The following is a 16,253-nucleotide window of genomic DNA, read 5'->3' as shown; positions in this document are numbered from 1 at the left end:
TAAGAGCACCAGTGGAAGGGAAAGCCCTGGGTCCTGCTAAGACTGAACCCCCAGTGAACTAGACTGTTGGGGGGAGGGCGGCAATGGGGGGTGGGTTGGGAGGGGAACATCCATAAGGAAGGGGAGGGGGGAGGGGGATGTTTGCCCGGAAACCGGGAAAGGGAATAACACTCGAAATGTATATAAGAAATACTCAAGTTAATAAAAAAAAAAAGAAAGTGCTTCTATTAATTGGAAAGGATAACAGTGTCTATGTGAACATCCATGGGTGACTTTCAATGTTTGCTGTGGAAAATGCAGCAACGCAGTATGAGGGACTCCAGAAGATCCGATTTCTTGTTTTGGTAAAATTAAAAAAGGTGCTCAACCTGGTTCCTGCGAGTACCCACTCCGTGAGGGATCTGCTCTAATTTCTTACCACCAGCCAAGTAACTGTGCAAGTCCAAATCGCCTCTCAGCCTCAGTTTATTGTACTGACTACCAGTTTGTAAGACTTGTGTTAAATGTACTGATGTTTGTGGAAATGCTACAGATTGTATAGTTATAGAAGCAAGCTTTAAGCAAGATATTTTAGAATGTGTTTAGTATCCAGATTTATTGTTGGCCTATGTTCATGGGGATTCAGGGGAGAGATAAGCCAATGGTATCTGTTCTTGAAATCTTGTGACCTCTGCAAAGAACCATTTCTTCAAAAATAAAAATTACACTTCATAAAAAAAAGAAATGTAAAGTGAATAAATAAATACACACAAACATAAATGGAAAAAAGGAATGATAAAAATATTTGTTAACACATACGTTGGAGTTTTGATGAGGATTGTGTTAAATCCATAGATTGCTTTTGGTAAGATGGCCATTTTTACTACATTAACCTTGTAATACCGCAGCTTTGGAGATCTTTAATTCTTCTGATATCTTCTTCAATGTCCTGAAGGCCTTCTTAGTATAGAAGTTTAACATTTGATTAGGGTTGCCCTAACATAATTTATATTTATCAAGGTTATTGTGAAATTTGTTGTTTCCCTGATTTCTTCCTCAGTCCATTTTGTCTATGGGACAGCTACAGATTTTGTGAATACATTTGGTACCCAGCTTTGCTGAATGTATTTGTCAGCTGTAGGAGTTTCCCAGTGAAACTTTTAGGGTTGTTTGTGTGTATTCCAAGAGCATTTTCAAATATAGAGAATGATTTCCTCCCTTCCCATTTGAACTCTTTCAGTTGACTTACTGCCATAAGACTATATTTAATAGCATATAGCAAGTGTTTAATCACTTGTTCTTCATTTTAGTGGAAGTGTTTTCATTTTTCTTTTCATTTAAGTTTATGTGTGATATGGGCTAAACTGCCTTTATTATATTGTGTTACGTCTTTTATATTCCTAATGTCTATAATAATATTTTTAATTGAAATGGTGCTTGATTTGGTCAAAGGTCATTTTGCATTGAATGATAAAATCATGTGATTTTGCTTTGTTGGTTTGCTTATATTATGGATTCCAATTCTTGACTTAAGTATGTTGAGCCATCCCTGAATGTTCTATTATTTTTACATGTGTTTTGCAAGTCTTTTATCACTACTAGTACCTAATGCTGTCATATCTTCATTGATTTCATTACATAACAGTTAAGCAGCCCCATAGGAAGAGTAACAATATCAATCAACCAGACCAACCAGAGATCCTAGCAAATAAACCACCAACCAAAGGGTACACATCAAGTGACCCATGGCTCCAGCATCAATGGGAGGAGAGGCGCTTGGTCCTGTGAAGGGTTGATGCTCCAGTGTAGGTGCATGCCAGGGCAGGAGGCAGGTGGCAAAGCACTCTAATAGAAGCAAGAGGAGGAGGGATGGGATAGGAAGTTTCCAGAGGGGAAACTAGGAAAGGGGGATAACATGTGAAATGTAAATAAAGAAAATATCCAATAAAAAAAGAAATAAATAAATTAAAAAAGAAACACTTAATCAATATGTCACATTAAGTGTAAAAGTTAAATAAGTAAATGTACAAAATATTAAAATTAAAAATATAGTTCTTAAAAACTATACACTACTATAGTTCACACAGTACCATATATATTTGGTGCTAGTTATAAATAAAAATGTTAGATTGTTTTTATAAGCATTGGCTATAACCTTATTATTTAAAAGTGTGATTTTATTTCAGGGAGAGAGACATGGATTGAATATGCTTGGCCCAGGCAGTGGCACTATTTGGAAGTGTGGTCCTGTTGAAATAGGTGTGTCATTTGGGATATGGGCTCAATATCCTCACCCTAGCTGCCTGGAAGTCAGTATTCAGCTATCAGCCTGCATATGAAGATGTAGAACTCTCAGCTCGGTCTGCACCATGCCTAGATGCTGCTCTTTCTTTGATGATAATGGACTGAACCTAAGAATCTGTAAGGCAGCCCCAATTAAATGTTGTCCCTATAAGACTTGCCTTGGTCATGGTGTCTGTTCACAGCAATAAAACCTTAACTAAGACAGAGGAGGAGTGAAGAATAGTATCTGATGACATAATTAAATAGAATTGATTATTAAAATTTTTTTGAAATAACTCTTTAATCTGTGTAGCTCTTATTTATAGATGAAAATATCTAGTCTCAAGAGGGTAGTAAATCTGCACATATGCTGTAAATATCTATTCAGTGCTAGTATAGATATGGTAAATATATATGTATGTTGTATTTGATACAATCATAACTAAGAACTGGTAGTTGTGATAGATACATAATTGGTACATATCAAACTTGAACATGTATCCCATGCAGCAATTATACATTTATTACGATCCCATTAATTTTCCTTGTTTTTTGTTATGAATGTGGAACATTACAAGATACCATTGAGATCATCGGTGAGCAGGTTATGAGCAAAAATGTTAAATTCATGAGAAAACATCTTCGAGGACAGAATCTGGTAAATACAAGACTATGAACACCAGAATAATGAGGTGTGGGGGGGAATCAATGTTGACTAGCAGGATGAACTGTTACTGGGTCCTTTAGAAACAAAACAGCCATAGAACTTACGTTAGATTACAAAGCTGTTAGGGTTTTCACAGAGAAGCTACTATTGAGAAGAATCCACCAAGTATAGATAGATGGGAAGGGGACTTCAGATCAATTGTCGCTGTCAGTGAGTGTTTGCTTGTGCTTGTCTAGTGAAGGTTGACGTGGAGAAAACTCAAGATTTGTGAAGATCAAGGGTTCGCCATTATAAAAGTCAATGTGACTGCAGGCTCTTTTTTTTTTTTCTATTTTCCTTTTTTTTAAATGAGCATTTTAAAATTACCCCAAGTAAGTAAACAATATATAAATAAAAAGTTATGCCCATCTCTACCTTTAAGTACTCCATTCCTTTGGTATAACAGTTTCAGAGCATACATTATTGTATGTGATCAAAAACAACGGCGGAAATCAATCTGGTGCTCAGTATTTATTCCTCCGTGTTGGCTTCGTTTTTATGGAGCCTCCTCATGCCAAGAGAGGATGATTTGACTCCACTGGTTTGGCAGACGAGATGGAAGCCAATACTTCATTTTGTATCGTATCAACCCACACATCTGGGTTGAGTTTTTCTGGTTTGGTTTGAATCACATAATCAAGTTTAAATCATTCAGGTGCCCAAGAAATGTGGTATCTCATTTACAAAAAGGATGACAGTTTGGAAGTTACTGTTTCCTAAGAAAGTTGATGCTATAGTCCCAGATGGGGTACAGAAAGATTAGGGTGTTAAAGAAAATCTGGGAAATATCAAATTCATACTTGAGAGAAATTTTGAAGTTGTGTATTGTTTGTTCAAATTTTGCTTCACAAGATCTCTTAAAATAAATGACTAAGAGTGACAATTATGCAATGCTTTGGAAAATAAGCCATCACATCTAATTTAAGAAAACTACAATTATATTTGCTTAAGTATGAGCCTGAGTCTTTAGTGGCTGAGTTATTTCTCTAGCCCTATAATTGTATTCTTAAGAAGAGGAGAAATATTAAGCTCAGACATGAATAAAGAATAGGTAAATGAAAATTTATAGATAGAACATAATGGACGTTATTACATGGAAAATTGCTATAAATTATTTTATGGAAATCACCATAAAACTCTTTTGATGGTGTTCGGGGATAATATGCTCTTCCAGGGAGAGGCAAGAGGCAGTAACACAAGCCAGCACTATGAATGAGGAGGGTTTTGGTTTTACTTATTCATTTTGTTTCACCTTGTTTGAAAGTAGTTCTTTGAGAATTTTATACATGTTCTAATTCTTAGGTATGTGATGTCTTCAGAATGGCTGTCTTCCAGCATTCTGTATAGTGTAATCAATAGCAGTGGCAATATTTGGTGGCGTTGGAGCCTTACTAATCAACAGCTCCAAATAAAGTAACATATTACTGGGACATGCCTTTGAATTCATTAGTAGCCTTTTCTGTTCTACAGATATTATCATCTCATTATATATGACCAATACAACAATATCCCAGGCATTATGACCAACAAAAAAAATATGACCTAGTACAATCGATACGATCACTTCAATGAAAATGAAGAATACAAATGAGAATATATCTTTACCAGCTATTCATCTGACAGACAGTTAGTATGTAGAATATGTAAATAACTAAAAGATTGAAATCAAGAAAAGAAAAATGCTATCCGATGAGACAAGGAAATAAGTAGTGATGTCTAACACAATGAAATTCAAATGACTAAGAAACATTTAAATTTTTGGTCAACATTCTTACACATCAGAAAAAGGAAATTAATGATTTTATTTGTTTAAATACCAAAAGATAAGTGGGGGAAAATGTTAGATTAGATGTTGGAAAAGTGAAACACTTAAATATTGCTTCTCCTGATGCACATGTTTTTCTACCCCTAGAAATCAGTGAGTGTGAAGTTTCCGCAAAATCTTAGATGTTCATTGCTCTTCTATTCACTATAGCCATGAAATGAAAACAGCCTAGATGTCCCTTAACTGATGAATAGATAATGATTTCTGGTAAAATGCAATATACTTTGAGATAGGTATTGTTATATTTTTTGAAAATGATGAGATAATAATCTATTGAAAAGATGTTATGGTTTTCCTTCCCACAGCTCCTCTCTTTTAATTCCCACTAACCCATCCACCTAAATCTATACTCTTTGTCTCCATTAAAATATAAACAGAAGTCCAATTAATTGTAAGTGTTTTTAAATTGTGGTAAAATAAAAACATACAAACCAGACCAAGAAAAACAAGCAAACAAACAACCCAAAAGAAAAGCACAATAAAGAAATACAGACTATGAGAATCACCCTTTGTACACATTGAAGACTCATAAAAAGAATATCGGAAAACATTACAGATAGCAAAATAGTTGCAAGGGTAGAAGACAAAAAAAAAAAACCCTCCAAAAATACTACCGAGATAATTTTATGTTACCTATCTAACACTAAGTGGGTCTACTCTTAACAGTGGTTGGGGATGGTATTTTCCCTTACACAGAATTGGAGACTGCTCTGAAGGCTTGTGTATACTTACTTCACCTACCAGAACTGGTAGTCCATCTGGCTCATACCTGTGCCAGCCCTGTGCTGCCACAGGTTCTGTGAGTTTGTATGTGTGTCAACCTGTGTCTCTAAGGCCTCATCCTCATAGGTGTCTTATATCCTCATTGACTCTCACAATCTTTCTATCTCTTCTTCTACAGGGTTCTCTTACCTTTTAGGGAAGACATTGATAGAGACATCCAATTTAGGAAAGATTACTCCAAGATGTCTTACTTTATGGACATTTTCCACTGTTGGGTCTCTATAGATGTTGCCATCTATTACAGAGGCAAACCTCTCTGATGATGGCTGAGTTAGACACTGATCTATGGATGCAAGCAGAAGTTTGCTAGCTGTCATTTTGTTGCTGTGTTGCTTTATCATACATGAGTAGTTTGTTTTCACCTAGATCCATGGCTTATCTATTTTCTGGCCCATAGCCTACTGAGCCCTGTTGACCATGGATTCCAGCTGCAATTTTTATCAAGTAGTGGTTGGTTGCTCCCACAACTTTTGTGCCATTATCATACCAGGATATTTAATATACAAGTTACTATTACAGGTCACAGGCTCTTACCTTCAGTGGAACTTACCCTTCTCCCATGGTAGTGTGTCAAGTTCATGAATTTGGTTTGTGATAGAGAACATGCTGTAGAATTTGACTTACCTATGTTTTATGAAGATTTCTTTTCAGAACACAGGTATAAAATATGCTTAATTGTTTTATTTCGGAACACTATTTATATAATTATGTATTGTTCTTCGGAATCAATCCCAGACATGTTTAACAATTTCTGGACAGACAAATAAAGGTTAAGATGTAGATTGGGCTCTGTTTGTGTCAATACTAATTGCCAACTTGATAAAAGTCCAGAGCCACGTAAGACAAGGAAATCTCTGTGCATATTTATGAGGGATTATCTTGATGGCATTACTTGATGGGGGAAGATCCAGCCACCACTGGTGACTGGATTTGATTGCCTGACTTGAACCTGGATTGTATTAAAAGGAGAAATGTGTCTAGAATGCATGCACTAACTGCTCTTTCTTTCTGATTATGGAGGTGAGAAGCTTTCTGAAGTTCCTGGTGCTTTGACTATTTTGCCAAGATTGACTCTAACAAAGAACTGTAAGTAAATACTTTTTTTGTCCCTTAATTGCTTCTAATTGAAGCATTTTCTTATAAGAAGAGAAACTATAATAGGCATTAGAAAATGTACTGACCTTGACAGATATGCATACTCTACTTCTATTAGACACTATGTGAGACATAATCTTATTAATTACTGCCTGGACTTCATATCACTAATTAAATTAATTGTTTCGCCAAATAGGCTACCCAAAGTTTACATAAATTATTCATAATGAGAGGGTCCTATTAATGTCTTCATCTTATTTCATAGTTCAGTTCTTTATGTAATCACATAAACTAATATAAGCCTATGATAATGAATCCCATCCAATAGCAATTTGTGTTTTTATACAATTTCTAGCTTTGAATTCACTTCATATGCTGCAGACACATATGGATATTCCTAATTTACTACCTTTATGTTTTATAACTTTGGTCAATGAAGACTTAGATGCTTAGAATTTTATCTGACAGATTGTATTTATGTGTAGTAAGAGTGTGGGGATATCTTCCATTCCAAGTCTCTTTACTTCATGCATATTATGAAACTAATTTATAGACATGGTATTTTATAAATTTAATATTAGGTCACTTAATGAGTATGATAATATCTATGATTGAAAAAATATAATACCAAGATCTTATGAGATATAGTTGAGTATAAATAAGCAAAGGGGATGGAAAACAGATGAACATAGATAAATGAGAAGATTCAAATAAGCTGTATTTAGCTCTGTTCGTCTTAGGAGCATGTCTAACCAATACATTTGAGACTGATGTTGTGGACTTTAAGAACTGTGATGAAAGAATGAAGAAGTACACAATGCTCTTCTATTTGTGCCAAAGCAGTTCATACATTATTTTACTCCATTCACTTCCGAGCATGTCTACTACTCTATTTTATGTGTCTTTTTGTCAGACATGTTTTAAATACAGGAAAATCTAAATATGGTTTTCATAGTTTTCTTTCGTAGAGCAAATATTCATTAGAAATTGCCTGCCCTTAGGGAACCTTGGGAGTTAGGAGATGGAGGGATTCCCACAAGATGTATCAGAGACCTAGGAGGTAAGAGACTCTCAGGACTCAAAGGGAAGGATCTTAGATGAAATTCCCTTCAGTGGGGAGAGCAAAGTTGTAGAGTCTACCAACAGTACAGAGACAGGGCATCAAGTGAGGGATTGGGATGCTATCCCAAAGTCATAACTCCGACCCACAATTCTTCCTGTTTGAAAGAACCGCAGGGACAAAAATGGAGAAGAGCCTGAGGAAAAGAAGGTCCAACAAGAGACCCAAGGTAAGGATCCAGCTAAAGGGTAAGCTACTGAGGCTATGAAGTGCTTACTAAAAGGGACCCATCATGACTGCCCTCTGAAAGACCTAACAAGCATCCAAAAGAGTCAGATGCAGATATTTGCACCCAACCAATGAACAGAGCTGCTAACCCCTATGATTGAATTAGGGAAAATCTGGAAGAAGCTGAGGAGGAAGGTGACCCATGTAAGAGGACCAGCAGTCTCAATTAACCAAGATCCCTGAGAACTCTCAGACACTGGACCACCAACCAGGGAGTGTGCACCAGCTGATGTAATGTCTCCAACACATATGCAGCAGAGGACTACCAAGTCTGGGTCCAGTCAGAGAAGATGCACCTTCAAGAAGCTGGAGGCCGCAGGGAGTGAAGAGGTCTGGTGGGGTGGAGGACATCCTAGTAGAGACGGGGAGGAGGAAGGAGGTATGGGATGTGGAACAGTCAGAGGGAAGACAGGAGAAAGATAAAATTTAGAGTGTGGAAAAACAAGATTAAATAAAATTAAAAAAGGAAAAGCAAAGAAATTGCCTCCCTGTAATTGAACTTGAGAACCTCATATTTTGAAGGTTAGTCTACCTCTCATCCTGACTTTGGAAATAATGTAAGAATAGTGAGTAAACACCCAACACCTCCTGCACCAAGGATGGGAAACAATTCATTCCCAATGGTGAACTTGGAGAAATAGCATTGTTAGTATCCTTGTCCACAAGGTGCATGCCATGGGTGTAACAAATATATCTTTATTCATTGACATTTATCATTTATTGTTAATTAAGATTATTCTAAAGCAAGACACAGAACAAAAATAAATGTCATGAAATTCAAGATTAATAACTAATTATTTTCTTCTATGTAACTTAATTTTTTTTACTGGTCCTCCTTGAAACTCTCTGTATCTTGAGCAAGTCTTTGAATACTTCTTAGTAATTGGTCAAGTAATATCAACAGAAAAATATCTGAGTAATAAGTTGTCCAATTTCATATCTTTATTACATATCTTCAATTGTGAAATTCAGATATATCCAATTTTCTTAACGTTCTAGTGAAATGTAAGCAAGTTAGTCACACAAAATTTTCTTTTCCTTTCAAAGTTGTGGCAAGAAAGTACCCAAACAAAATAATAGCTACATGAAACTCCCATATGAACATCAGATTGCAGTTCTTGTTACATTTCCAGCATTCATAAAAAATAACTAGAGACTTTTGCATATAAAGAAACTAACAGTTTTATTTTGGACTTATCAACATGCTTTCAAGTAGGTGTAATTTATTAGATTTCTCAGTGAAGAACATCTTGCTTAATTATAGGGTTGTATAAATATTAAACCTCATGAGATAGCAATTTTATTTGTCTGGCTCATCTGATATTTTGTATTGTTAACAGTATAAAATTAATTTCCTAAAGCTTAAATACATTTTAATTAAAAATTCTTAAAGAGCATCAGATAGCAAATATGTCAATTTTATCTGACTGTACTTCATAGCTTTTCATTTGTGGTGTACGGAGGAAATTAGATTCCTATGACAGAAGCATATTAAATATTACTGTGTATTCGAAACAGGCTCAAAATAAAAAGAATTCACTATTCTCAAGAAGCATTTGAAAATACCCTCTGTATATATAATTGGCAACCACTCGGTGGGCTGTCATCTTCAAAATGTATATGCCACCACAGCAGTTGGTGGACAGTGTTTTGCTTCTTAATCATTCCTGGAAGTGCTTGAACACTTATGGGAATGATAGTGCTGTGTCATTCCAAATTGATTGAATCTGTGACATGTTCCTGGAAGTCACTTTGTGGCACACTATTATAGCGGAGATGAAGGAAAATTACTATAGGAGAGAGGATATAAGCTTATTGTGCTGGACAACAGTGATCATTTCAAATATCATAAAAGATGTCACTTATTTCTGCTTCAGTGAAACTTCCTTCCTTTGTATCTGTGTTATTAAGCCACAGTCGCTCTTGAGAGAACTGGCTTCTAAGAAATTTGTGTAGACAATTTCAAAAGTCAATTGACTCTTTGTAAACAACATCAAGGCATCACATATCCGTGCAAAGCAATGCATATATTCACATAAATATATACACACTAAATAAATAATTTTGATGGACCAGGAGGGGTATAAAGTCTGGACTATAAAAAGAGATTAAAGAATAAAAAAAGAAAGAAAATAGAATGACTGCCTGTGTGTTCTGCTTTGAATCCTTTTAGTTAATTTATGGTGTATGATTCTAATATTGGTGTCTTAAGCAGGAACAATACTTAGTAATATTAAATAATAATTTTTGGGTTCCTGAGTCTGTTTGTCTCTCTGTTTCCTTTGCCTTCTCCTTGGACCTTTTTCTTCTCTTTGTTTTGTTCTGTTGTAATGTGTTTTTTTTTTTGCTTTAGGTTCTGTCTTATATATATTTATTAAAATATATCATATTACATTTGTACTTTTTATGACAGAAAGTTATTGGTCTAGATGGAGGGGATCTGGGGAAGAGCTAGGAATAGTAGAAAAATATAATTACAGTATATTATTTAAGAAAACTATTTTCCATAAAAGAAATACATATATTCATATATATGATGTGTGTGTTTTCAATAACCTATACTTATTTTATAGCTAGTCCACATGAGGTATACCATTAATTTAGATAAATCTGAAGACTACATAACAGCATTTAAAAAGACTATTATATAATTTAGCTGCTATATATTTGGTAATTTTTGTTCCATATTAAAATGTCTTACTAGGGTTTACTACACATTTATAAAAAGGATCATTTTTGGAACAATTGCAATCATTCATGGTGTGAAACAATTAATAGTATTGAAATCTTCTCATTTTTCTATTGCTTCAATAATGGTCTTGGCCCTCAAAGTTTTCTTGTGTTTTTCCAAGGGCATTGCAGGATTCTTAATATCTTCAAAATAATTGGATGTGTATATCTTATAAGATCAAAATCTGTATCCCTTTAGCCCACCTCCTCTTTGTCATCACACTGCCTGTAAATTCAGAGGGCATCAGTTCCAAGAAGGGATTTAAATAAGAATTTTCCCCAGAAAATTCAAAAGAGCTAGTTTTGATAAAATTGACATTTCACTATTATTCTTCCCATCTCCAATTCATAAATCCTCCCATTTTATCCACAGCAGTTATGCTGTGGCATCATGGACACAGACTTCACAGCATGTGCCAGAATAGTCTCCAAGCAATTGTTCACCTTCCTTTTGTAACTTAAATGTGTATCTCTTCTGGCATGCCCCTTTTTTTGATGGTCCTTACAGGCAGCTTCATTTTCTCATTTGAAATAATCAAACCTTTATACAGCTACTTGCTATAATCATCTTACATCGACTCCCTGCCAAACTCCCAACTTAGCACTCCATCAAAGCAGAAGGTTTGATTTGTACCCCTCTGCCAGCCTCACCTACCATTTTAATCATCTTTCCTTTCTCAAGAACAACTTTAATATCTGGATCTCTGGCTTATATTCTAGCATGACATGTGTTATCATATGTCAAAGTCAGTACCTTTATGAATGATCCACCAGCATCCCAGATCTCCCTTTCCTTGTCTTCACTTCCCTTACTTCTACATTGAACTTCTAGGGTGATGCCCTAATTCTTGTCATTATAACAAATGTAACCCCTCCCATGTCTTAATTTCATGTTGAAACATCCCTCCATTTAGACCTTTCACGATTCTTAAAACTCAGTTTCTTTTTTGATATTCTAGTTACTCAGTAATCACATTTTCCTAAGTGAAATTCACAAGTTTATTTTTAATCTCAACAAGGTCTCAAATTCTCCATTTCCAGTCTCCACATAAAGGCTTATTAATTCCATTTCTTTCCACCAGTAGTTACTGAAAACAGTTGGTGTTTTGTAGTGAGCACTGAAATCACCATAGTGCTTGTGCTCTGTTGACAGACATCATGAAGGGATATTTTGGTTTTAGCTGTTTGTTTGGTACTATGTTCTCATTACTTCCCAGTACTACTAGAGTAATTTCTGATGCTGTTCCCTTCCATACCTTATGGTAATTAGAAACATCAAGGACACTATGATAATGCAAGTCAGGTGATGAGAAGACTAAGATCTGGGGTCAATCTATTCTTATCGTCACTATGAAAGCATTCTGTTCTCTCTTACACTTGTTTTTCTTTGTTTGTTTTTGTTTTCTCACTATGTGGAACAAAATCAACCACAAGATTATCTTCTTATTTCTCCAATACAGTTATACTTTTGTGATATTGAACACACATTCATTTTCAATTAGTTTATCAATTTATTCATTTATTATTTTTACTTATACCTAGAATAAACTAATTCTTTACATTTTGTCTCCTACCTCATGTGAATGAGGCACACTCTTACCATGTAAAATTTTTCTCTCCCCTTTTCTATATCAGTAGTACTTTCTACATTTTTGTGTGCTTTAGGTCATATACCCTATATTATTTTCCACCTTAAAAATAGAAACAGCAGTAATACAGTTTTCCTTAGATTTTTATCGTACTCATCTTGTCAGATATTTTTTTCTTTCAAACAAAATTGCACCAATAAATAATATATGTGCAAACCCAGTTTCATTAATTTTATTATTACTAAGTTTTATCCAATTGCCACCGTCACTCTTTCAAAGAAGCTATATGAAAGTAAATAGTGACCTCCATATCCACCTGGCTGTTCATTACATTTTAGCCACATTTTCCTTTGCATGATCAGATATTTAAATGTATGTTTGTTACTTTATAAAACTGTTCTCATGAAGCTATGCAGCTGGTTCCTTTCCATGCTTTCTTCTTGGATTTTACTCTTCTCTAGTGAATCTCATTTACTGATATGCAAATTTGGAAGAGTATTCCAGTGTCTTTTCTTACCACAGATTTCATTTTGTGCCATAATTGCTTGGTTTTCTTATTCAGACCAGTTTTATATAAGTTAAAAATCAAAATAATACCTTCAATATCTTGGTATCTTCTCTTTTGACATCTTTCCATGAGGTATATATGGTGTGTGTGTGTGTGTGTGTGTGTGTGTGTGTGTGTGTGTGTGTGTGTGTGTGTGTGGTGTATGCATGTGCAAGATTTCTTTTTGGCCTATCTTCACCTATAAGATCATCTGAGGTTTTATCATTATAGAATTCCATTTAACCCAAGGTTCATTTCATCTATGACGATGCAAATAGAATTTCCCAGATTCTTATTCTAGATGACTTCCTGTAAACCTGTGTTCCTGTGAGACAGTAATAGGATATTAGAAGTTGGCAGGAGTTATGAAATATTTGATAGCATCCCACAGTGTCTTGGGCAATGATGAGAGTTATAGAAACAGCTTACTGATCTTGGAAAGCAGCAATAATAGTGGGAGTAGCAACAGGCTTGGCTATCACTAGTTAGGGCTCTTGAAAAGAGAGCACCTAAAAGTAATCTCACTGCTTTCTGTTGAGCCTGTAAAGACTCAGCAGCAGAGACTGTTAGAAAAATACTCTCTGGTTTATATCACTCACCTCAGCCTTTCCACTATACTGTGTGAGGGAATTTCTTATAGTTACTCATCATTAAAGGACCTTATCTGCTTGTATTTGCTCCTGAAGTTCTCTGGAACACCAAATTTTGTAAATTAAATTCTATTGATCTCAGCTTATAGAGTAGACTCTATTTACATGATTCTTATTTTCTGAGTGAGACTATAAAGAAATTCAACTTTTGAAGTTAATGTATTGACATAATAGAGGTTAAAACAAGATACTGTCATTATCGATGGCAGTGACACTGAAACAGTGATTGACGGTGTTAGAAGATAGATTGGGTGACTGATAACATTGGTCACACCTTCTCATAGTTAGGGACAAATTTTGATTTGTATAAAATAACAATAATCTTTTGGGAAGAAAAAGTAAGTGGTTATGGTCTTTTGTTTTGTACTCCAAGATTTATTAGGAGGTTTGGGGGATTGTTTTGTTGTGTTTGGTTTCTTATCACTCAGTTAACATTCTTCTTCCATATTTCCTTTCCATCATCAAGATACAAAACCTATAACTCATTTGCAAAAGTATCGCCCCCCAAAAAATAAAACTCTGCATTTTCATATTCTTTTAGTATAAGTGATAAGTAGGAGATTTAAATACAAGAAGAAGGGAAAGAAAAAATCAGGCTATTTTTTTGTTCTTGTTGTTTGTTTGTTTGTTTGTTCTTATCTTGCTAGAGTGACTAATTTTAAATAACTATGGCTTCTTGGTTAAATGATCTTCAGTGCTATAATAGCAAACACAATATGTTGTCTTATTATTAAGATTCTCCTTAGGTTCCTGAATCTTTAGCTATATAACTCACAGTGAAAAATCGTCTCTCATTTTAAATGTAGCATTTATGAGATAGATGTAATTCTCCTTTTGGAGGATTACTACTGAAAAAGCTTACACCTTCCAATTCTTTCTGATTCAACAACTCTGACTGCTTGGTTCAACTCTGCTATTCTAGCTCAAACTCCTGTCCAAAATGACTGACTCAAACTGGCTTCTTTAGGCTTCTCACTGAATTGCTCTGGTTGGCCACAGTCTAATTGGTAATTTGTTCCAATTTTCTTGCTCATTCAGGCTCATTTTGTCTTCACCTACAGCCTGTTTTTATAAAGCTTTACCAGCATAACTATCTGTCTTTGTTACCCCCCCCCCCTCTCTCTCTCTCTCTCTCTCTCTCTCTCTCTCTGCACTGTGCTCTAAAGTAGTCTCTCATTCCTCACAGTTATCATGAAAGTTGCACATATCCTATCTATGACTCATTCTGTCAAGTCTTTCTGTGATTCTTCACTTTATGTGCCTCTCCATTAGACATCACTTTTAAAAATTGGCGCTTTCTTCTGCAAATTTCCTTTTCCTTCATTGTTTGGGACTAAAGATTTGTACTAGGGGAATGTGTATATTCTAGCAAGAGGGACTAAGAGACTAAAAGTATGTCATTCTAGCTGGATCACACAGACCAACAAGGTATTTGCATATGATTCCTAGCCAGAGCAGCCACATTGCTGGATTGAAATTTCTCTACACTTCATATGCCACCTTATTGCCACAATATATTATAATCATGCGAGCAAATACTATTCTATTTTCTTTGTAATCATCTTGCAACGAGAAATACTAAAAGTGATATTCTGCCTTCTAGAGACAATTTTCACATATCCCTGTACATAGAAAGGCACTTTGATCTACTAATCCAAAATGATATCAGATGTCTCTTTTGATGAAATTATTAATAAGCTATATACCTTCATAAAGTTGCAGTTGCTCATAATCCCTTGTATTAAAAAATTCACAAAAAGTAGATATACGAAATGAGAGAATTTTGTAGGACATTATTAACCTTGTTAGTAGTAATTGATTGTTGGGGAATTTTAATTCAACAACAACAGCTGCTCTGGCAAGGGATAACATCGTTTGACCTTCTAGGTCTATATGATCTGGTCAGAATGCAGACATGCCCAGGACTATAGTATGATTAAGCTGCATTGTAGACATGCCCTTAGTATATACCTTTAATATCAAACAAGGAAGGTAAAGCTAGTTTGTAGAAGGAAGCAGCCATGTTGTAAGTTAATTCTAATTGAGGTGCAGACAAAGTGATGAATCACAGACTATTTGACAAAATGAGTGACAAATATGATATGCTCAACTTCAAGAGAACCCACAGGAAAGAGAAGCTACTTGAGAGCAGGCAGAATGAGTCAGGATTAGAGGGCAGCTCAGTTCATACAGTGCAGTTGAATTCAGTTGGCTTCATTCTTGAGTCATGTTCAGTTTGTGCAGTCTGTGCCCTGCAGGTAAGCAGAGGCCATTGAAGTCAGAGAATTAGAAGGAGCCAGATGATTATGACAGAGTTAATTCGAGGCTGAGATGAGTGATTCAGTGGGAAGCTGAGAGAAGCCAGTTTAAATCAGCCAGCTTGGAGAGGGGTTTGAGCCAGAAGAGCTAAGCTGAACCAGACAAAGTTCTAAGAGAACTGGAAATGGTGAGTTTATTCAACAGTAAGCTGCCAAGATGATAATCACATCTGGTGAATAAATGTGTCATTTTCGATTAAAGAAATCCCCACTTTATATCCAGAATTCTTCATTGAGAAGGTGCTATACTACTAGTTTTTAAATACAAACACTGTAGATCACTCTCTTTTTCTCACTATTTATATAGTCAGAAAATGCTATTCTCTGAAACCTTTCCAGAACAGTCACTATTTCTGCTTGGAGAGAGCACCACTTCCTATCCCTGTCAGTGTGAAGTCCA

The 16,253-nt window shown here is 35.3% G+C and overlaps 1 long non-coding RNA gene across 2 annotated transcripts in view; it reads left to right on the top strand.

Moving 5' to 3' along the window:
* Nucleotides 1-162: 162 nt before the first annotated feature.
* LOC120094755 (uncharacterized) overlaps nucleotides 163-16,253 on the top strand; it is a 31,010-nt gene continuing 14,919 nt past the window's right edge. The window contains exons 1-3 of one of the 2 annotated variants that reach the window (XR_010054887.1): nucleotides 163-2,238; nucleotides 2,841-6,662; nucleotides 7,900-7,960. This is a non-coding gene — a long non-coding RNA (uncharacterized LOC120094755). Of the gene's footprint in view, nucleotides 6,663-7,899; nucleotides 7,961-16,253 lie in introns of both variants that reach the window. The other variant, XR_005489354.2, reaches the window with a different exon arrangement.

Source organism: Rattus norvegicus, chromosome 9 (genome assembly GCF_036323735.1).
Source record: "Rattus norvegicus strain BN/NHsdMcwi chromosome 9, GRCr8, whole genome shotgun sequence".
NCBI lineage: Eukaryota > Metazoa > Chordata > Mammalia > Rodentia > Muridae > Rattus > Rattus norvegicus.
The sequence above is the reverse complement of the archived record's forward strand: the minus strand, read 5'-3'. Positions and strand labels throughout refer to the sequence as shown.